The sequence below is a fragment of the Procambarus clarkii genome, chromosome 23 (assembly GCF_040958095.1).
Source record: "Procambarus clarkii isolate CNS0578487 chromosome 23, FALCON_Pclarkii_2.0, whole genome shotgun sequence".
NCBI classification, from domain to species: Eukaryota; Metazoa; Arthropoda; class Malacostraca; order Decapoda; family Cambaridae; genus Procambarus; species Procambarus clarkii.
This window is the reverse complement of record NC_091172.1, coordinates 12,039,494-12,062,277: the sequence shown is the minus strand read 5'-3', so window position 1 is coordinate 12,062,277 and position 22,784 is coordinate 12,039,494.

The following is a 22,784-nucleotide window of genomic DNA, read 5'->3' as shown; positions in this document are numbered from 1 at the left end:
AGGAGCAATGCAACTGGTATGTACAGGGACGCCTTAATCCGCTTGACCATCACGACCGGACATAAGGAAGTGATAGCCGAGGCTATTTGAACCACTCCCCCGCCGGCACTCGGATGGTAATCTTGGGCATAGCATTTTATCAAATCACCTCATTCTTTGGGGCAACACATGAGGAACACAAATGCAAACAAGCCTGAATGGTCCCCAGGACTATATGCGACTGAAAACTCACACCCCAGAAGTGACTCGAACCCATACTGCCAGGAGCAACACAACTGGTATGTACAGGGACGCCTTAATCCGCTTGACCATCACGACCGGACATAAGGAAGTGATAGCCGAGGCTATTTGAACCACTCCCCCGCCGGCACTCGGATGGTAATCTTGAGCATAGCATTTTATCAAATCACCTCATTCTTTGGGGCAACACGTGAGGAACACAAATGCAAACAAGCCTGAATGGTCCCCAGGACTATATGCGACTGAAAACTCACACCCCAGAAGTGACTCGAACCCATACTGCCAGGAGCAACGCAACTGGTATGTACAGGGACGCCTTAATCCGCTTGACCATCACGACCGGACATAAGGAAGTGATAGCCGAGGCTATTTGAACCACTCCCCCGCCAGCACTCGGATGGTAATCTTGGGCATAGCATTTTATCAAATCACCTCATTCTTTGGGGCAACACGTGAGGAACACAAATGCAAACAAGCCTGAATGGTCCCCAGGACTATATGCGACTGAAAACTCACACCCCAGAAGTGACTCGAACCCATACTGCCAGGAGCAACGCAACTGGTATGTACAGGGACGCCTGGTGCAAGGGCGCAAGGGACATAAGGAATCAGCAAGCCGTTGAATCGCTTCGCCAGTCTGTACGTGGTTGTAGGTCTCTGGCTGATGATTGGCCGAAGTGGGTTTCCAGGCTTATGTGTCTTGACATTTCCATACGCGTATCGAGGTTATATTCCCCATTAATCTTTGGCAGGTGGAGTCCAGATTTCTTGGCGTTCACAGTTTCGATCAATTTGTTGACCTTTGCTTTCAATTTGGCTGTAGTGTCCTTCGTTACCCTTTGGAATTTAGTTTGGTCAGAGAGAATGAGGTTCATTTTCGCCAGATGTTCATCTTTTGTACGAATGACGTATATTGGCGACTTGTCACCTCTCCTGACAACTATCTCCTTGTTCTCACGAAGGCTCTTGGCTGCCGCTTTGAGCTCGGGGGACAGTATGGTGCTGCTGTAGTTGCCTCGAATCTTTCCTCCTTCCGCAATAAGTTCTGCTTGTAAGGTGTCTTTGGTGGTGACTTTTTGTCTCTCGAGGTCGAATATGTCGTCCAACAGAATCTCCAACTCCACTTTCCGAGCCATCTCACTTGGTCTGGACATAACGTGACAGTTTATACCCAGATTTAGGAGAGTGACTTGGTCCTCAGTGAGGTTGATTCCTGCAAGGTTCAGGAAGCCGTCTCTTGGTCGTGGAATTGCCATAAGTCCTCCATATAACGTTGTTAGTTTCTTGATTATCCTTGTTTCAGTGCTGAGGTGATGTCGGTCTGTGAGGATGTTGAGGTGTTGCTCGATGCGAGTACGGAGAGTTTCGTCGATGTTAATATATCTCGATTCGTTTGTAGCATGAAGTAGTTGCGTTTTGTTGTCTTTGATTTCATTTTCTGCCTTGTAGATCTGATTACGAATCAGATCTTGGCGATATTTTATCGTGAAGGCTTGATTCCTTGCTGCTGGGTCGTGCGTTATATTTTTAGTATATTTTGGTAGCAGTCTTTCCTGTAGACATATATTATTAAATATGACCAAAAAAGTAAGATTAATAATTCTAACACGAATTTTCTCGATATTTCTTATGTTTCTTTCCATTGTTGATGGTAATTAAAAAATCAATTCTCCAAAACTCATTTTTATTTCTAGTCTGACGCGACACTTGAACGCATTTCGTAATAACTTATTATATTTTCAAACACTTTTAGTTTACACACACAGAACTATTACCTGCAAACAATAAACAGAGTTCTTACTTATGCTATGATTTAAACAGCTTTCATTTTTCATTTTATACCCGCATTTTGGGTGAGGTGATATGTTACAACAGTTTTGGATGACGTGAACAAAACTTTCAACACAGGGTAGAACACGACACAATAGGTATTGAAGGTAAGAATGGAAGTAATTGCAAAGGGCCTATTGGCCCATATTTCTTGATGCTTCTATATTGGAGCGGAGTATTGAAGTCGGTAGAATATAGTTGTGCATTAATTGGCTGTTGATTGCTGGTGTTGACTTCTTGATGTGTAGTGCCTCGCAGATGTCAAGCCGCCTGCTATCGCTGTATCTATCGATGCTTTCTGTGTTCTTTGCTAAGATTTCTCTGGTGATGGTTTGGTTGTGGGAAGAGATTATATGTTCCTTAATGGAGCCCTGTTGCTTATGCATCGTTAATCGCCTGGAAAAAGATGTTATTGTCTTGCCTATATACTGAGTTTTTTTAGGCTTACAGTCCCCAAGTGGGCATTTGAAGGAATAGATGACGTTGGTCTCTTTTAAAGCGTTCTGCTTTGGGCCTGTGTTACGGCCCTACTGGGACGCCACCGGGTTCTTCTCTGATGGTAGTAGAGTTTTGAATCCGGCCCCAAGTTAGTAGAGGCTTTCAAGGGGTGTGTTCTGTAACACAAGTTAAATTTAAGGGGGAGGGATACAAATATTCCAATTTTCTGATATATATTTCCACCACCATATATAAATAAATAACAGTCACACGCGGGGATTATTACTACACAAATATATATACAGTTGCGTCTTCCTCCGAAGACACTGGATGCTCAACGATGCTCACTCTGGGTAGCTCTGGTTCCTTCTTCTGTGGCCCACGATGAATCCACGCTGACTACCCCGAATCTACCCGGGCCACAGGCCAGCCAAATCACAGTCCCACTGGGTGCTTCGTCGTGGAGGCCTTCAACCACAATCCAACCTGTAGCTGGCAGGTACCGATCAGCGCCGCTGTATAGGCCACTCCACGACTGATACTTAGGGTTGCGAGCCCTAGCCAGGAACCTTGTGTGACTCGCTAGTCACTCTCCTCATACAGCACCCCAGTGGATGGTCTCTTCCACCAGCCAACCCCAGATAAGGTGAATCCCGACACTGCCACGCCTCAGGCAGGCTATTACTCTCAGCAGAATTCGTCCGGGGGTGACTCACAGCTTCTTCAAAGCAGACTGGTGAAGAGACCTTGGCTGCCTTGGGTAGACTGGTCCATCGTCCAACACAGCAGTCCCAGGTCGACTCTGCAATCAGACACGTCATTAATACTGGGATGCTTCACTCACAAGCTTAGACAGAAACGTCCACCTCTTCACTCCATAGATGGCGTTGCTGTTTAGGCGCCACCTCACCAGAGATCAGCAGCGGCTACGTCACGAGCTGACTAGGACAGGAATCCAACACTTATTGCTGGCCTATCTTGTCACCACTAGATGGCGTCGTCCATTTGGAGTGGGTTTCGGGAGTGGACTCACAGATGGCGTTGTCGTCACTGCTCAGTGCTCCGACGCTGGACTTGGGTCCGTAACACCTCCCCACCAAAAAGAATTTGGTTTGGGTTTCTTTAAAAGAGAAAAACCAAATTAGTACGTGGGTACAACTCCAAACGGACTCACATAAACAATGGACAGGAGTGGCGAGGATGTCTTGTCTGCAAAACTGTCCTAATGGGAGATTCAGGCAGAAGGAAAACTTGAGGATCATAGGTGATGTCCTACCTGATGTGACTTCATACAACCTCACTGAGATAGCAATCAGGGGCCTAACCATCTTACGTGTCTTTAGTAAGGATCGGCACAGGCGCAATGTGGGGTGAATCGACACCTCCCTGTGTCGTGGCACCGTTGGTGGCTGGTCGCAGACGGCATTTCTTATACTGGTCCGGTAGTCCTTTAGAGAGACGGGAACCTGGAATACAGGGGTCTGATAATTTGGAGTGACAGCGATAGTTGTTAAGTCAGTACTTACAGCATAATCGTCTACTAGGCCCACACCTAGTCCCAACAGAGCTGCTTGTACATTGAAGATGGTGTCTGCTCTGCCACCGTCATGTCGACCAACGTTCCGTATAATGCTGAATCCAGGCTCAGCAATCACGCGGGGAGTGTCAACCTGTCGGAAACAGTCACTCATAATATAATTTCTCATACCTCCTGTATCTACCATCACCTTCCAGGTCCCTTCTTTGACTGCAATACTCACAGTGCAAGTCTCTAATCCCTGGGGTTTCTTCATGATGTTCCTAGGAGCCATCATCTGTCGGGTCGTCCACTGGTCCTTACTTAGAATACACATAAGAATTATACAAAATACCGCCAAGAAACATTTAGGAATAAGCTTCATGAGCCTATTACGTCCATAGCTGGCGATCTTCATTAGCCTGGCTTGGATCAAAGAGGGTACTAGAGCCTGCGTACCTACCTCACATACCTCTGACGTCTGGGGAATCTCTGGTCGGTTCAGTATACATTGTACTTTGCCATACCGCAAGTACTCATCCACCGTCACTCCAGACTCTTGGGTATCCGTGGGTGCTTGTACACGAGGCCTCTCCTCTTGCTCAGTCGCTTCTGTCACCATAATCTCATGTTTCTTGTCTGGAGAAGAATCAGGAGACTCTGTTAGAATGCTGTCAATCTGTTGGTGAGAGGGAGAATTAAGCAAGTTATATAATTGTACGTCCGCCTGTATCTGGATACCACTGTTTCCTGTTGTTACCTCAGGCCTTTTTGTTGTTCTGGCTGACTCATCCGCATTCTTGAGATGATCGTCGTTCCAACCTGTCACCAAGTCGTTGGCTAGTATTACGTCAATCCCAGCTATAGGCAGGGTATCAACTACTGCCAACGCACATGTGCTGCTGAAGTAAGACGAGTCTAGATGTACCGGCACTAAGGAGGCGACGTACCGCATCGTAGGAAACCCAACCAGGACAACCTTTTGTCTCCCGTCTACACTCACTCCCTCGGGTAACGAGTCTCTCACGATCAAGGACTGGGCTGCTCCACTATCTCTGAGCACTACAACTGATCTACCAGTAGGATCACTCGTTACATACCCGCCTGAAGTGTGAGGGGCAAACAATCTTGGTCCTTCCTGACTAGTCATCAGAGACTGGGTTCCCACTGGTGGTGTCACACAACCCATCAGCATCACCTCCCTACGTGGACCGCTACCTCTTCTGCCTCGGCACATATCAGCAACGTCTCCTTTCTCTCCACACGTCCAACACACTACATTCCTCCTTAGACTACGGTGTTTCGGACTGCTAGGACTAATCCTTTGGGGGCTACTTGGGGGCGTCTTCATAGCGCTTTGTGGGACGGGTCTTTCTTCTTCTTGACGAGGTTTGCCAAACAGACGTGGGTAACTCCTAGGGACATATCTAGTGGAAGACCTATGCGTCAAGATGTATTCTTCAGCCATAGTGGCTGCTGCACTTAAGGTCTCTACCTGCTGCTCTTCTAGGTATGTCTTAGATCTCCAGACAGACATTCCTTAAAATCCTCCAACAAAACAAGCTGTTCGAGTTCTTCTTTTGTCTTCACCTTTCGAGAGGCACACCACTCCTGGAAAAGCCGTTCCTTGATGGTCGCGAACTCGGTGAACGTGTGCTCCGAGGTCTTTTTCAGGTTCCTGAACTTCTGCCTGTAAGCCTCAGGCACCAATTGGTAAGCCATGAGCACTACCTTTTTCACCTTGTCATAATCACAGGAGTCATCAAGAGACAACGTGGAGTAGGCGATTTGGGCCTTCCCAGTCAAGACGGACTGTATCATGATGGCCCAATTCTCCTTTGGCCATTCCAAAGAGGATGCAACCTTCTCGAAAGCAGCGAAGAACTTCGAAACTTCCCTTTCGTTGAATTTCGGAACCATTTTGATATTCCTTACCGGATCGAAACTACTTGTTTCCGTTGTTTTCCTCCGACCACCTAATCGCAATACTTCTAACTCGTGTTTTCTTTCTTTCTCCTTTTCTTCTCTTTCTCGCTCTTCTCTTTCTCTTTCTCTTCTTTCCTCCCTTTCTCGCTCTTCTTTCCTCTCTTCTAATTTTAAACGCCTCATTTCCATTTCTTTATCTTTCAATTCTCGTTCTATTTCTAATTTCTTCCATTCTATCTCACGATTTATTTCTAAGGCACGCATTTTGCAGTTAGAACACTTATATTCAGTTCACCTGCATCACTTTCAATGTCACTACCTTTATCTTCCTTTTCAATGGAAGCTACCACCTCACTTTCCTTTGTACTCTGTGCCTCGCTTTCTCGTTTCTCCCCGACCTTCAAATGTTTGTGAACCTTTGATAAGATCTCTACACGGGAGTCACTTTCACGTATTTTTATCTCCAGATATGCGCTCACTAGCACCAGTTCTTGTTTTCCCAGATATTTCAGTGTGGCAAGACAGTCCTCCTTGTTCAGAAAGTCCTGAACATCGTCCAGATCTTCGAGGGTCACTTTTTCCGCCATTGTCACTTAAGTGGTGCACGAGCACTTAATACACCGCTTCACTTGAGCACTTAGCACCTCACTTTCCAATATTGCATGTAATCACACCGAGGACCGCACTCTACAATATTGCACTAAATCACACCGAGCACCGCACAGGACGTACAACGTCCGAATAAGTACAAACAGGGGAATTATTTACAGGGGATTGCACTACGTCACCACCCATGTCAAACATACCTGACAAGGGTCGGATCCCGCTGGGGATGCCAATTATGTTACGGCCCTACTGGGACGCAACCGGGTTCTTCTCTGATGGGGCCTCGTAGCCTGGTGGAGAGCGCACGACTCGTAATTCTGTGGCGCGGGTTTGATTCCCGCACAAGGCAGAAACAAAGGGCAAAGTTTCTTCACCCTGAATGCCCCTGTTACCTAGCAGTAAATAGGTACCCGGGAGTTAGTCAGCTGTCACAGGCTGCTTCCTGGGGGTGGAGGCCTGGTCGAGGACCGGGCCGCGGGGACACTAAAGCCCCGAAATCATCTCAAGATAACCTCAAGATGGTAGTAGAGTTTGGGAATCCGGCCCCAAGTTAGTAGAGGCTTTCAAGGGGTGTGTTCCGTAACGCAAGTTAAATTAAAGGGGGAGGGATACAAATATTCCAATTTTCTGATATATATTTCCACCACCATATATAAATAAATAACAGTCACACGCGGGGATTATTACTACACAAATATATATACAGTTGCATCTTCCTCCGAAGACACTGGATGCTCAGCGATGCTCACTCTGGGTAGCTCTGGTTCCTTCTTCTGTGGCCCACGATGAATCCACGCTGACTACCCCGAATCTACCCTGGCCACAGGCCAGCTAAATCACAGTCCCACTAGGTGCTTCGTCGTGGCGTTTTTTTTTTCTAATTTATTTCGAATCCCGCTGGGGTTGCCAATTATGTTACGGCCCTACTGGGACGCAACCGGGTTCTTCTCTGATGGTAGTAGAGTTTTGGGTATCCGGCCCCAAGTTAGTAGAGGCTTTCAAGGGATGTGTTCCGTAATGCAAGTCAAAGCTATCAAGGAAGATACATTGAAGACAAGTATTCTAATTTATATATATATATATATATATATATATATATATAATCTTTGGACAACACCCACCAGTGGGACTCGAACCCAGAAAGCACAACTACCTTCCAGTAGCTGGCATAACTAGTATGCTTTAACCCACTACGCCATCAGACCTTACAAAAGAAGTAGATAGTTCGAGATATATATATCTCAAACATCTCTACCTCCCGAAGGCACCAGATGAGTGAGGGGTCAGTCTGCAATTTTCGTCAAGCCACTGTCAATGTGAGAGAACTCGTGTCCAGCTTATAAGCCTATACTTGCATAAACCACAAGTGAAGATAAACAATCTTTGGACAACACCCACCAGTGGGACTCGAACCCAGAAAGCACAACTACCTTCCAGTAGCTGGCATAACTAGTATGCTTTAACCCACTACGCCATCAGACCTTACAAAAGAAGTAGATAGTTCGAGATATATATATCTCAAACATCTCTACCTCCCGAAGGCACCAGATGAGTGAGGGGTCAGTCTGCAATTTTCGTCAAGCCACTGTCAATGTGAGAGAACTCGTGTCCAGCTTATAAGCCTATACTTGCATAAACCACAAGTGAAGATAAACAATCTTTGGACAACACCCACCAGTGGGACTCGAACCCAGAAAGCACAACTACCTTCCAGTAGCTGGCATAACTAGTATGCTTTAACCCACTACGCCATCAGACCTTACAAAAGAAGTAGATAGTTCGAGATATATATATCTCAAACATCTCTACCTCCCGAAGGCACCAGATGAGTGAGGGGTCAGTCTGCAATTTTCGTCAAGCCACTGTCAATGTGAGAGAACTCGTGTCCAGCTTATAAGCCTATACTTGCATAAACCACAAGTGAAGATAAACAATCTTTGGACAACACCCACCAGTGGGACTCGAACCCAGAAAGCACAACTACCTTCCAGTAGCTGGCATAACTAGTATGCTTTAACCCACTACGCCATCAGACCTTACAAAAGAAGTAGATAGTTCGAGATATATATATCTCAAACATCTCTACCTCCCGAAGGCACCAGATGAGTGAGGGGTCAGTCTGCAATTTTCGTCAAGCCACTGTCAATGTGAGAGAACTCGTGTCCAGCTTATAAGCCTATACTTGCATAAACCACAAGTGAAGATAAACAATCTTTGGACAACACCCACCAGTGGGACTCGAACCCAGAAAGCACAACTACCTTCCAGTAGCTGGCATAACTAGTATGCTTTAACCCACTACGCCATCAGACCTTACAAAAGAAGTAGATAGTTCGAGATATATATATCTCAAACATCTCTACCTCCCGAAGGCACCAGATGAGTGAGGGGTCAGTCTGCAATTTTCGTCAAGCCACTGTCAATGTGAGAGAACTCGTGTCCAGCTTATAAGCCTATACTTGCATAAACCACAAGTGAAGATAAACAATCTTTGGACAACACCCACCAGTGGGACTCGAACCCAGAAAGCACAACTACCTTCCAGTAGCTGGCATAACTAGTATGCTTTAACCCACTACGCCATCAGACCTTACAAAAGAAGTAGATAGTTCGAGATATATATATCTCAAACATCTCTACCTCCCGAAGGCACCAGATGAGTGAGGGGTCAGTCTGCAATTTTCGTCAAGCCACTGTCAATGTGAGAGAACTCGTGTCCAGCTTATAAGCCTATACTTGCATAAACCACAAGTGAAGATAAACAATCTTTGGACAACACCCACCAGTGGGACTCGAACCCAGAAAGCACAACTACCTTCCAGTAGCTGGCATAACTAGTATGCTTTAACCCACTACGCCATCAGACCTTACAAAAGAAGTAGATAGTTCGAGATATATATATCTCAAACATCTCTACCTCCCGAAGGCACCAGATGAGTGAGGGGTCAGTCTGCAATTTTCGTCAAGCCACTGTCAATGTGAGAGAACTCGTGTCCAGCTTATAAGCCTATACTTGCATAAACCACAAGTGAAGATAAACAATCTTTGGACAACACCCACCAGTGGGACTCGAACCCAGAAAGCACAACTACCTTCCAGTAGCTGGCATAACTAGTATGCTTTAACCCACTACGCCATCAGACCTTACAAAAGAAGTAGATAGTTCGAGATATATATATCTCAAACATCTCTACCTCCCGAAGGCACCAGATGAGTGAGGGGTCAGTCTGCAATTTTCGTCAAGCCACTGTCAATGTGAGAGAACTCGTGTCCAGCTTATAAGCCTATACTTGCATAAACCACAAGTGAAGATAAACAATCTTTGGACAACACCCACCAGTGGGACTCGAACCCAGAAAGCACAACTACCTTCCAGTAGCTGGCATAACTAGTATGCTTTAACCCACTACGCCATCAGACCTTACAAAAGAAGTAGATAGTTCGAGATATATATATCTCAAACATCTCTACCTCCCGAAGGCACCAGATGAGTGAGGGGTCAGTCTGCAATTTTCGTCAAGCCACTGTCAATGTGAGAGAACTCGTGTCCAGCTTATAAGCCTATACTTGCATAAACCACAAGTGAAGATAAACAATCTTTGGACAACACCCACCAGTGGGACTCGAACCCAGAAAGCACAACTACCTTCCAGTAGCTGGCATAACTAGTATGCTTTAACCCACTACGCCATCAGACCTTACAAAAGAAGTAGATAGTTCGAGATATATATATCTCAAACATCTCTACCTCCCGAAGGCACCAGATGAGTGAGGGGTCAGTCTGCAATTTTCGTCAAGCCACTGTCAATGTGAGAGAACTCGTGTCCAGCTTATAAGCCTATACTTGCATAAACCACAAGTGAAGATAAACAATCTTTGGACAACACCCACCAGTGGGACTCGAACCCAGAAAGCACAACTACCTTCCAGTAGCTGGCATAACTAGTATGCTTTAACCCACTACGCCATCAGACCTTACAAAAGAAGTAGATAGTTCGAGATATATATATCTCAAACATCTCTACCTCCCGAAGGCACCAGATGAGTGAGGGGTCAGTCTGCAATTTTCGTCAAGCCACTGTCAATGTGAGAGAACTCGTGTCCAGCTTATAAGCCTATACTTGCATAAACCACAAGTGAAGATAAACAATCTTTGGACAACACCCACCAGTGGGACTCGAACCCAGAAAGCACAACTACCTTCCAGTAGCTGGCATAACTAGTATGCTTTAACCCACTACGCCATCAGACCTTACAAAAGAAGTAGATAGTTCGAGATATATATATCTCAAACATCTCTACCTCCCGAAGGCACCAGATGAGTGAGGGGTCAGTCTGCAATTTTCGTCAAGCCACTGTCAATGTGAGAGAACTCGTGTCCAGCTTATAAGCCTATACTTGCATAAACCACAAGTGAAGATAAACAATCTTTGGACAACACCCACCAGTGGGACTCGAACCCAGAAAGCACAACTACCTTCCAGTAGCTGGCATAACTAGTATGCTTTAACCCACTACGCCATCAGACCTTACAAAAGAAGTAGATAGTTCGAGATATATATATCTCAAACATCTCTACCTCCCGAAGGCACCAGATGAGTGAGGGGTCAGTCTGCAATTTTCGTCAAGCCACTGTCAATGTGAGAGAACTCGTGTCCAGCTTATAAGCCTATACTTGCATAAACCACAAGTGAAGATAAACAATCTTTGGACAACACCCACCAGTGGGACTCGAACCCAGAAAGCACAACTACCTTCCAGTAGCTGGCATAACTAGTATGCTTTAACCCACTACGCCATCAGACCTTACAAAAGAAGTAGATAGTTCGAGATATATATATCTCAAACATCTCTACCTCCCGAAGGCACCAGATGAGTGAGGGGTCAGTCTGCAATTTTCGTCAAGCCACTGTCAATGTGAGAGAACTCGTGTCCAGCTTATAAGCCTATACTTGCATAAACCACAAGTGAAGATAAACAATCTTTGGACAACACCCACCAGTGGGACTCGAACCCAGAAAGCACAACTACCTTCCAGTAGCTGGCATAACTAGTATGCTTTAACCCACTACGCCATCAGACCTTACAAAAGAAGTAGATAGTTCGAGATATATATATCTCAAACATCTCTACCTCCCGAAGGCACCAGATGAGTGAGGGGTCAGTCTGCAATTTTCGTCAAGCCACTGTCAATGTGAGAGAACTCGTGTCCAGCTTATAAGCCTATACTTGCATAAACCACAAGTGAAGATAAACAATCTTTGGACAACACCCACCAGTGGGACTCGAACCCAGAAAGCACAACTACCTTCCAGTAGCTGGCATAACTAGTATGCTTTAACCCACTACGCCATCAGACCTTACAAAAGAAGTAGATAGTTCGAGATATATATATCTCAAACATCTCTACCTCCCGAAGGCACCAGATGAGTGAGGGGTCAGTCTGCAATTTTCGTCAAGCCACTGTCAATGTGAGAGAACTCGTGTCCAGCTTATAAGCCTATACTTGCATAAACCACAAGTGAAGATAAACAATCTTTGGACAACACCCACCAGTGGGACTCTTCTTCACTTGTGGTTTATGCAAGTATAGGCTTATAAGCTGGACACGAGTTCTCTCACATTGACAGTGGCTTGACGAAAATTGCAGACTGACCCCTCACTCATCTGGTGCCTTCGGGAGGTAGAGATGTTTGAGATATATATATCTCGAACTATCTACTTCTTTTGTAAGGTCTGATGGCGTAGTGGGTTAAAGCATACTAGTTATGCCAGCTACTGGAAGGTAGTTGTGCTTTCTGGGTTCGAGTCCCACTGGTGGGTGTTGTCCAAAGATTGTTTATCTTCACTTGTGGTTTATGCAAGTATAGGCTTATAAGCTGGACACGAGTTCTCTCACATTGACAGTGGCTTGACGAAAATTGCAGACTGACCCCTCACTCATCTGGTGCCTTCGGGAGGTAGAGATGTTTGAGATATATATATCTCGAACTATCTACTTCTTTTGTAAGGTCTGATGGCGTAGTGGGTTAAAGCATACTAGTTATGCCAGCTACTGGAAGGTAGTTGTGCTTTCTGGGTTCGAGTCCCACTGGTGGGTGTTGTCCAAAGATTGTTTATCTTCACTTGTGGTTTATGCAAGTATAGGCTTATAAGCTGGACACGAGTTCTCTCACATTGACAGTGGCTTGACGAAAATTGCAGACTGACCCCTCACTCATCTGGTGCCTTCGGGAGGTAGAGATGTTTGAGATATATATATCTCGAACTATCTACTTCTTTTGTAAGGTCTGATGGCGTAGTGGGTTAAAGCATACTAGTTATGCCAGCTACTGGAAGGTAGTTGTGCTTTCTGGGTTCGAGTCCCACTGGTGGGTGTTGTCCAAAGATTGTTTATCTTCACTTGTGGTTTATGCAAGTATAGGCTTATAAGCTGGACACGAGTTCTCTCACATTGACAGTGGCTTGACGAAAATTGCAGACTGACCCCTCACTCATCTGGTGCCTTCGGGAGGTAGAGATGTTTGAGATATATATATCTCGAACTATCTACTTCTTTTGTAAGGTCTGATGGCGTAGTGGGTTAAAGCATACTAGTTATGCCAGCTACTGGAAGGTAGTTGTGCTTTCTGGGTTCGAGTCCCACTGGTGGGTGTTGTCCAAAGATTGTTTATCTTCACTTGTGGTTTATGCAAGTATAGGCTTATAAGCTGGACACGAGTTCTCTCACATTGACAGTGGCTTGACGAAAATTGCAGACTGACCCCTCACTCATCTGGTGCCTTCGGGAGGTAGAGATGTTTGAGATATATATATCTCGAACTATCTACTTCTTTTGTAAGGTCTGATGGCGTAGTGGGTTAAAGCATACTAGTTATGCCAGCTACTGGAAGGTAGTTGTGCTTTCTGGGTTCGAGTCCCACTGGTGGGTGTTGTCCAAAGATTGTTTATCTTCACTTGTGGTTTATGCAAGTATAGGCTTATAAGCTGGACACGAGTTCTCTCACATTGACAGTGGCTTGACGAAAATTGCAGACTGACCCCTCACTCATCTGGTGCCTTCGGGAGGTAGAGATGTTTGAGATATATATATCTCGAACTATCTACTTCTTTTGTAAGGTCTGATGGCGTAGTGGGTTAAAGCATACTAGTTATGCCAGCTACTGGAAGGTAGTTGTGCTTTCTGGGTTCGAGTCCCACTGGTGGGTGTTGTCCAAAGATTGTTTATCTTCACTTGTGGTTTATGCAAGTATAGGCTTATAAGCTGGACACGAGTTCTCTCACATTGACAGTGGCTTGACGAAAATTGCAGACTGACCCCTCACTCATCTGGTGCCTTCGGGAGGTAGAGATGTTTGAGATATATATATCTCGAACTATCTACTTCTTTTGTAAGGTCTGATGGCGTAGTGGGTTAAAGCATACTAGTTATGCCAGCTACTGGAAGGTAGTTGTGCTTTCTGGGTTCGAGTCCCACTGGTGGGTGTTGTCCAAAGATTGTTTATCTTCACTTGTGGTTTATGCAAGTATAGGCTTATAAGCTGGACACGAGTTCTCTCACATTGACAGTGGCTTGACGAAAATTGCAGACTGACCCCTCACTCATCTGGTGCCTTCGGGAGGTAGAGATGTTTGAGATATATATATCTCGAACTATCTACTTCTTTTGTAAGGTCTGATGGCGTAGTGGGTTAAAGCATACTAGTTATGCCAGCTACTGGAAGGTAGTTGTGCTTTCTGGGTTCGAGTCCCACTGGTGGGTGTTGTCCAAAGATTGTTTATCTTCACTTGTGGTTTATGCAAGTATAGGCTTATAAGCTGGACACGAGTTCTCTCACATTGACAGTGGCTTGACGAAAATTGCAGACTGACCCCTCACTCATCTGGTGCCTTCGGGAGGTAGAGATGTTTGAGATATATATATCTCGAACTATCTACTTCTTTTGTAAGGTCTGATGGCGTAGTGGGTTAAAGCATACTAGTTATGCCAGCTACTGGAAGGTAGTTGTGCTTTCTGGGTTCGAGTCCCACTGGTGGGTGTTGTCCAAAGATTGTTTATCTTCACTTGTGGTTTATGCAAGTATAGGCTTATAAGCTGGACACGAGTTCTCTCACATTGACAGTGGCTTGACGAAAATTGCAGACTGACCCCTCACTCATCTGGTGCCTTCGGGAGGTAGAGATGTTTGAGATATATATATCTCGAACTATCTACTTCTTTTATAAGGTCTGATGGCGTAGTGGGTTAAAGCATACTAGTTATGCCAGCTACTGGAAGGTAGTTGTGCTTTCTGGGTTCGAGTCCCACTGGTGGGTGTTGTCCAAAGATTGTTTATCTTCACTTGTGGTTTATGCAAGTATAGGCTTATAAGCTGGACACGAGTTCTCTCACATTGACAGTGGCTTGACGAAAATTGCAGACTGACCCCTCACTCATCTGGTGCCTTCGGGAGGTAGAGATGTTTGAGATATATATATCTCGAACTATCTACTTCTTTTGTAAGGTCTGATGGCGTAGTGGGTTAAAGCATACTAGTTATGCCAGCTACTGGAAGGTAGTTGTGCTTTCTGGGTTCGAGTCCCACTGGTGGGTGTTGTCCAAAGATTGTTTATCTTCACTTGTGGTTTATGCAAGTATAGGCTTATAAGCTGGACACGAGTTCTCTCACATTGACAGTGGCTTGACGAAAATTGCAGACTGACCCCTCACTCATCTGGTGCCTTCGGGAGGTAGAGATGTTTGAGATATATATATCTCGAACTATCTACTTCTTTTGTAAGGTCTGATGGCGTAGTGGGTTAAAGCATACTAGTTATGCCAGCTACTGGAAGGTAGTTGTGCTTTCTGGGTTCGAGTCCCACTGGTGGGTGTTGTCCAAAGATTGTTTATCTTCACTTGTGGTTTATGCAAGTATAGGCTTATAAGCTGGACACGAGTTCTCTCACATTGACAGTGGCTTGACGAAAATTGCAGACTGACCCCTCACTCATCTGGTGCCTTCGGGAGGTAGAGATGTTTGAGATATATATATCTCGAACTATCTACTTCTTTTGTAAGGTCTGATGGCGTAGTGGGTTAAAGCATACTAGTTATGCCAGCTACTGGAAGGTAGTTGTGCTTTTTGGGTTCGAGTCCCACTGGTGGGTGTTGTCCAAAGATTGTTTATCTTCACTTGTGGTTTATGCAAGTATAGGCTTATAAGCTGGACACGAGTTCTCTCACATTGACAGTGGCTTGACGAAAATTGCAGACTGACCCCTCACTCATCTGGTGCCTTCGGGAGGTAGAGATGTTTGAGATATATATATCTCGAACTATCTACTTCTTTTGTAAGGTCTGATGGCGTAGTGGGTTAAAGCATACTAGTTATGCCAGCTACTGGAAGGTAGTTGTGCTTTCTGGGTTCGAGTCCCACTGGTGGGTGTTGTCCAAAGATTGTTTATCTTCACTTGTGGTTTATGCAAGTATAGGCTTATAAGCTGGACACGAGTTCTCTCACATTGACAGTGGCTTGACGAAAATTGCAGACTGACCCCTCACTCATCTGGTGCCTTCGGGAGGTAGAGATGTTTGAGATATATATATCTCGAACTATCTACTTCTTTTGTAAGGTCTGATGGCGTAGTGGGTTAAAGCATACTAGTTATGCCAGCTACTGGAAGGTAGTTGTGCTTTCTGGGTTCGAGTCCCACTGGTGGGTGTTGTCCAAAGATTGTTTATCTTCACTTGTGGTTTATGCAAGTATAGGCTTATAAGCTGGACACGAGTTCTCTCACATTGACAGTGGCTTGACGAAAATTGCAGACTGACCCCTCACTCATCTGGTGCCTTCGGGAGGTAGAGATGTTTGAGATATATATATCTCGAACTATCTACTTCTTTTGTAAGGTCTGATGGCGTAGTGGGTTAAAGCATACTAGTTATGCCAGCTACTGGAAGGTAGTTGTGCTTTCTGGGTTCGAGTCCCACTGGTGGGTGTTGTCCAAAGATTGTTTATCTTCACTTGTGGTTTATGCAAGTATAGGCTTATAAGCTGGACACGAGTTCTCTCACATTGACAGTGGCTTGACGAAAATTGCAGACTGACCCCTCACTCATCTGGTGCCTTCGGGAGGTAGAGATGTTTGAGATATATATATCTCGAACTATCTACTTCTTTTATAAGGTCTGATGGCGTAGTGGGTTAAAGCATACTAGTTATGCCAGCTACTGGAAGGTAGTTGTGCTTTCTGGGTTCGAGTCCCACTGGTGGGTGTTGTCCAAAGATTGTTTATCTTCACTTGTGGTTTATGCAAGTATAGGCTTATAAGCTGGACACGAGTTCTCTCACATTGACAGTGGCTTGACGAAAATTGCAGACTGACCCCTCACTCATCTGGTGCCTTCGGGAGGTAGAGATGTTTGAGATATATATATCTCGAACTATCTACTTCTTTTGTAAGGTCTGATGGCGTAGTGGGTTAAAGCATACTAGTTATGCCAGCTACTGGAAGGTAGTTGTGCTTTCTGGGTTCGAGTCCCACTGGTGGGTGTTGTCCAAAGATTGTTTATCTTCACTTGTGGTTTATGCAAGTATAGGCTTATAAGCTGGACACGAGTTCTCTCACATTGACAGTGGCTTGACGAAAATTGCAGACTGACCCCTCACTCATCTGGTGCCTTCGGGAGGTAGAGATGTTTGAGATATATATATCTCGAACTATCTACTTCTTTTGTAAGGTCTGATGGCGTAGTGGGTTAAAGCATACTAGTTATGCCAGCTACTGGAAGGTAGTTGTGCTTTCTGGGTTCGAGTCCCACTGGTGGGTGTTGTCCAAAGATTGTTTATCTTCACTTGTGGTTTATGCAAGTATAGGCTTATAAGCTGGACACGAGTTCTCTCACATTGACAGTGGCTTGACGAAAATTGCAGACTGACCCCTCACTCATCTGGTGCCTTCGGGAGGTAGAGATGTTTGAGATATATATATCTCGAACTATCTACTTCTTTTGTAAGGTCTGATGGCGTAGTGGGTTAAAGCATACTAGTTATGCCAGCTACTGGAAGGTAGTTGTGCTTTTTGGGTTCGAGTCCCACTGGTGGGTGTTGTCCAAAGATTGTTTATCTTCACTTGTGGTTTATGCAAGTATAGGCTTATAAGCTGGACACGAGTTCTCTCACATTGACAGTGGCTTGACGAAAATTGCAGACTGACCCCTCACTCATCTGGTGCCTTCGGGAGGTAGAGATGTTTGAGATATATATATCTCGAACTATCTACTTCTTTTGTAAGGTCTGATGGCGTAGTGGGTTAAAGCATACTAGTTATGCCAGCTACTGGAAGGTAGTTGTGCTTTCTGGGTTCGAGTCCCACTGGTGGGTGTTGTCCAAAGATTGTTTATCTTCACTTGTGGTTTATGCAAGTATAGGCTTATAAGCTGGACACGAGTTCTCTCACATTGACAGTGGCTTGACGAAAATTGCAGACTGACCCCTCACTCATCTGGTGCCTTCGGGAGGTAGAGATGTTTGAGATATATATATCTCGAACTATCTACTTCTTTTGTAAGGTCTGATGGCGTAGTGGGTTAAAGCATACTAGTTATGCCAGCTACTGGAAGGTAGTTGTGCTTTCTGGGTTCGAGTCCCACTGGTGGGTGTTGTCCAAAGATTGTTTATCTTCACTTGTGGTTTATGCAAGTATAGGCTTATAAGCTGGACACGAGTTCTCTCACATTGACAGTGGCTTGACGAAAATTGCAGACTGACCCCTCACTCATCTGGTGCCTTCGGGAGGTAGAGATGTTTGAGATATATATATCTCGAACTATCTACTTCTTTTGTAAGGTCTGATGGCGTAGTGGGTTAAAGCATACTAGTTATGCCAGCTACTGGAAGGTAGTTGTGCTTTCTGGGTTCGAGTCCCACTGGTGGGTGTTGTCCAAAGATTGTTTATCTTCACTTGTGGTTTATGCAAGTATAGGCTTATAAGCTGGACACGAGTTCTCTCACATTGACAGTGGCTTGACGAAAATTGCAGACTGACCCCTCACTCATCTGGTGCCTTCGGGAGGTAGAGATGTTTGAGATATATATATCTCGAACTATCTACTTCTTTTGTAAGGTCTGATGGCGTAGTGGGTTAAAGCATACTAGTTATGCCAGCTACTGGAAGGTAGTTGTGCTTTCTGGGTTCGAGTCCCACTGGTGGGTGTTGTCCAAAGATTGTTTATCTTCACTTGTGGTTTATGCAAGTATAGGCTTATAAGCTGGACACGAGTTCTCTCACATTGACAGTGGCTTGACGAAAATTGCAGACTGACCCCTCACTCATCTGGTGCCTTCGGGAGGTAGAGATGTTTGAGATATATATATCTCGAACTATCTACTTCTTTTGTAAGGTCTGATGGCGTAGTGGGTTAAAGCATACTAGTTATGCCAGCTACTGGAAGGTAGTTGTGCTTTCTGGGTTCGAGTCCCACTGGTGGGTGTTGTCCAAAGATTGTTTATCTTCACTTGTGGTTTATGCAAGTATAGGCTTATAAGCTGGACACGAGTTCTCTCACATTGACAGTGGCTTGACGAAAATTGCAGACTGACCCCTCACTCATCTGGTGCCTTCGGGAGGTAGAGATGTTTGAGATATATATATCTCGAACTATCTACTTCTTTTGTAAGGTCTGATGGCGTAGTGGGTTAAAGCATACTAGTTATGCCAGCTACTGGAAGGTAGTTGTGCTTTCTGGGTTCGAGTCCCACTGGTGGGTGTTGTCCAAAGATTGTTTATCTTCACTTGTGGTTTATGCAAGTATAGGCTTATAAGCTGGACACGAGTTCTCTCACATTGACAGTGGCTTGACGAAAATTGCAGACTGACCCCTCACTCATCTGGTGCCTTCGGGAGGTAGAGATGTTTGAGATATATATATCTCGAACTATCTACTTCTTTTGTAAGGTCTGATGGCGTAGTGGGTTAAAGCATACTAGTTATGCCAGCTACTGGAAGGTAGTTGTGCTTTTTGGGTTCGAGTCCCACTGGTGGGTGTTGTCCAAAGATTGTTTATCTTCACTTGTGGTTTATGCAAGTATAGGCTTATAAGCTGGACACGAGTTCTCTCACATTGACAGTGGCTTGACGAAAATTGCAGACTGACCCCTCACTCATCTGGTGCCTTCGGGAGGTAGAGATGTTTGAGATATATATATCTCGAACTATCTACTTCTTTTGTAAGGTCTGATGGCGTAGTGGGTTAAAGCATACTAGTTATGCCAGCTACTGGAAGGTAGTTGTGCTTTCTGGGTTCGAGTCCCACTGGTGGGTGTTGTCCAAAGATTGTTTATCTTCACTTGTGGTTTATGCAAGTATAGGCTTATAAGCTGGACACGAGTTCTCTCACATTGACAGTGGCTTGACGAAAATTGCAGACTGACCCCTCACTCATCTGGTGCCTTCGGGAGGTAGAGATGTTTGAGATATATATATCTCGAACTATCTACTTCTTTTGTAAGGTCTGATGGCGTAGTGGGTTAAAGCATACTAGTTATGCCAGCTACTGGAAGGTAGTTGTGCTTTCTGGGTTCGAGTCCCACTGGTGGGTGTTGTCCAAAGATTGTTTATCTTCACTTGTGGTTTATGCAAGTATAGGCTTATAAGCTGGACACGAGTTCTCTCACATTGACAGTGGCTTGACGAAAATTGCAGACTGACCCCTCACTCATCTGGTGCCTTCGGGAGGTAGAGATGTTTGAGATATATATATCTCGAACTATCTACTTCTTTTGTAAGGTCTGATGGCGTAGTGGGTTAAAGCATACTAGTTATGCCAGCTACTGGAAGGTAGTTGTGCTTTCTGGGTTCGAGTCCCACTGGTGGGTGTTGTCCAAAGATTGTTTATCTTCACTTGTGGTTTATGCAAGTATAGGCTTATAAGCTGGACACGAGTTCTCTCACATTGACAGTGGCTTGACGAAAATTGCAGACTGACCCCTCACTCATCTGGTGCCTTCGGGAGGTAGAGATGTTTGAGATATATATATCTCGAACTATCTACTTCTTTTATAAGGTCTGATGGCGTAGTGGGTTAAAGCATACTAGTTATGCCAGCTACTGGAAGGTAGTTGTGCTTTCTGGGTTCGAGTCCCACTGGTGGGTGTTGTCCAAAGATTGTTTATCTTCACTTGTGGTTTATGCAAGTATAGGCTTATAAGCTGGACACGAGTTCTCTCACATTGACAGTGGCTTGACGAAAATTGCAGACTGACCCCTCACTCATCTGGTGCCTTCGGGAGGTAGAGATGTTTGAGATATATATATCTCGAACTATCTACTTCTTTTGTAAGGTCTGATGGCGTAGTGGGTTAAAGCATACTAGTTATGCCAGCTACTGGAAGGTAGTTGTGCTTTCTGGGTTCGAGTCCCACTGGTGGGTGTTGTCCAAAGATTGTTTATCTTCACTTGTGGTTTATGCAAGTATAGGCTTATAAGCTGGACACGAGTTCTCTCACATTGACAGTGGCTTGACGAAAATTGCAGACTGACCCCTCACTCATCTGGTGCCTTCGGGAGGTAGAGATGTTTGAGATATATATATCTCGAACTATCTACTTCTTTTGTAAGGTCTGATGGCGTAGTGGGTTAAAGCATACTAGTTATGCCAGCTACTGGAAGGTAGTTGTGCTTTCTGGGTTCGAGTCCCACTGGTGGGTGTTGTCCAAAGATTGTTTATCTTCACTTGTGGTTTATGCAAGTATAGGCTTATAAGCTGGACACGAGTTCTCTCACATTGACAGTGGCTTGACGAAAATTGCAGACTGACCCCTCACTCATCTGGTGCCTTCGGGAGGTAGAGATGTTTGAGATATATATATCTCGAACTATCTACTTCTTTTGTAAGGTCTGATGGCGTAGTGGGTTAAAGCATACTAGTTATGCCAGCTACTGGAAGGTAGTTGTGCTTTTTGGGTTCGAGTCCCACTGGTGGGTGTTGTCCAAAGATTGTTTATCTTCACTTGTGGTTTATGCAAGTATAGGCTTATAAGCTGGACACGAGTTCTCTCACATTGACAGTGGCTTGACGAAAATTGCAGACTGACCCCTCACTCATCTGGTGCCTTCGGGAGGTAGAGATGTTTGAGATATATATATCTCGAACTATCTACTTCTTTTGTAAGGTCTGATGGCGTAGTGGGTTAAAGCATACTAGTTATGCCAGCTACTGGAAGGTAGTTGTGCTTTCTGGGTTCGAGTCCCACTGGTGGGTGTTGTCCAAAGATTGTTTATCTTCACTTGTGGTTTATGCAAGTATAGGCTTATAAGCTGGACACGAGTTCTCTCACATTGACAGTGGCTTGACGAAAATTGCAGACTGACCCCTCACTCATCTGGTGCCTTCGGGAGGTAGAGATGTTTGAGATATATATATCTCGAACTATCTACTTCTTTTGTAAGGTCTGATGGCGTAGTGGGTTAAAGCATACTAGTTATGCCAGCTACTGGAAGGTAGTTGTGCTTTCTGGGTTCGAGTCCCACTGGTGGGTGTTGTCCAAAGATTGTTTATCTTCACTTGTGGTTTATGCAAGTATAGGCTTATAAGCTGGACACGAGTTCTCTCACATTGACAGTGGCTTGACGAAAATTGCAGACTGACCCCTCACTCATCTGGTGCCTTCGGGAGGTAGAGATGTTTGAGATATATATATCTCGAACTATCTACTTCTTTTGTAAGGTCTGATGGCGTAGTGGGTTAAAGCATACTAGTTATGCCAGCTACTGGAAGGTAGTTGTGCTTTCTGGGTTCGAGTCCCACTGGTGGGTGTTGTCCAAAGATTGTTTATCTTCACTTGTGGTTTATGCAAGTATAGGCTTATAAGCTGGACACGAGTTCTCTCACATTGACAGTGGCTTGACGAAAATTGCAGACTGACCCCTCACTCATCTGGTGCCTTCGGGAGGTAGAGATGTTTGAGATATATATATCTCGAACTATCTACTTCTTTTGTAAGGTCTGATGGCGTAGTGGGTTAAAGCATACTAGTTATGCCAGCTACTGGAAGGTAGTTGTGCTTTCTGGGTTCGAGTCCCACTGGTGGGTGTTGTCCAAAGATTGTTTATCTTCACTTGTGGTTTATGCAAGTATAGGCTTATAAGCTGGACACGAGTTCTCTCACATTGACAGTGGCTTGACGAAAATTGCAGACTGACCCCTCACTCATCTGGTGCCTTCGGGAGGTAGAGATGTTTGAGATAT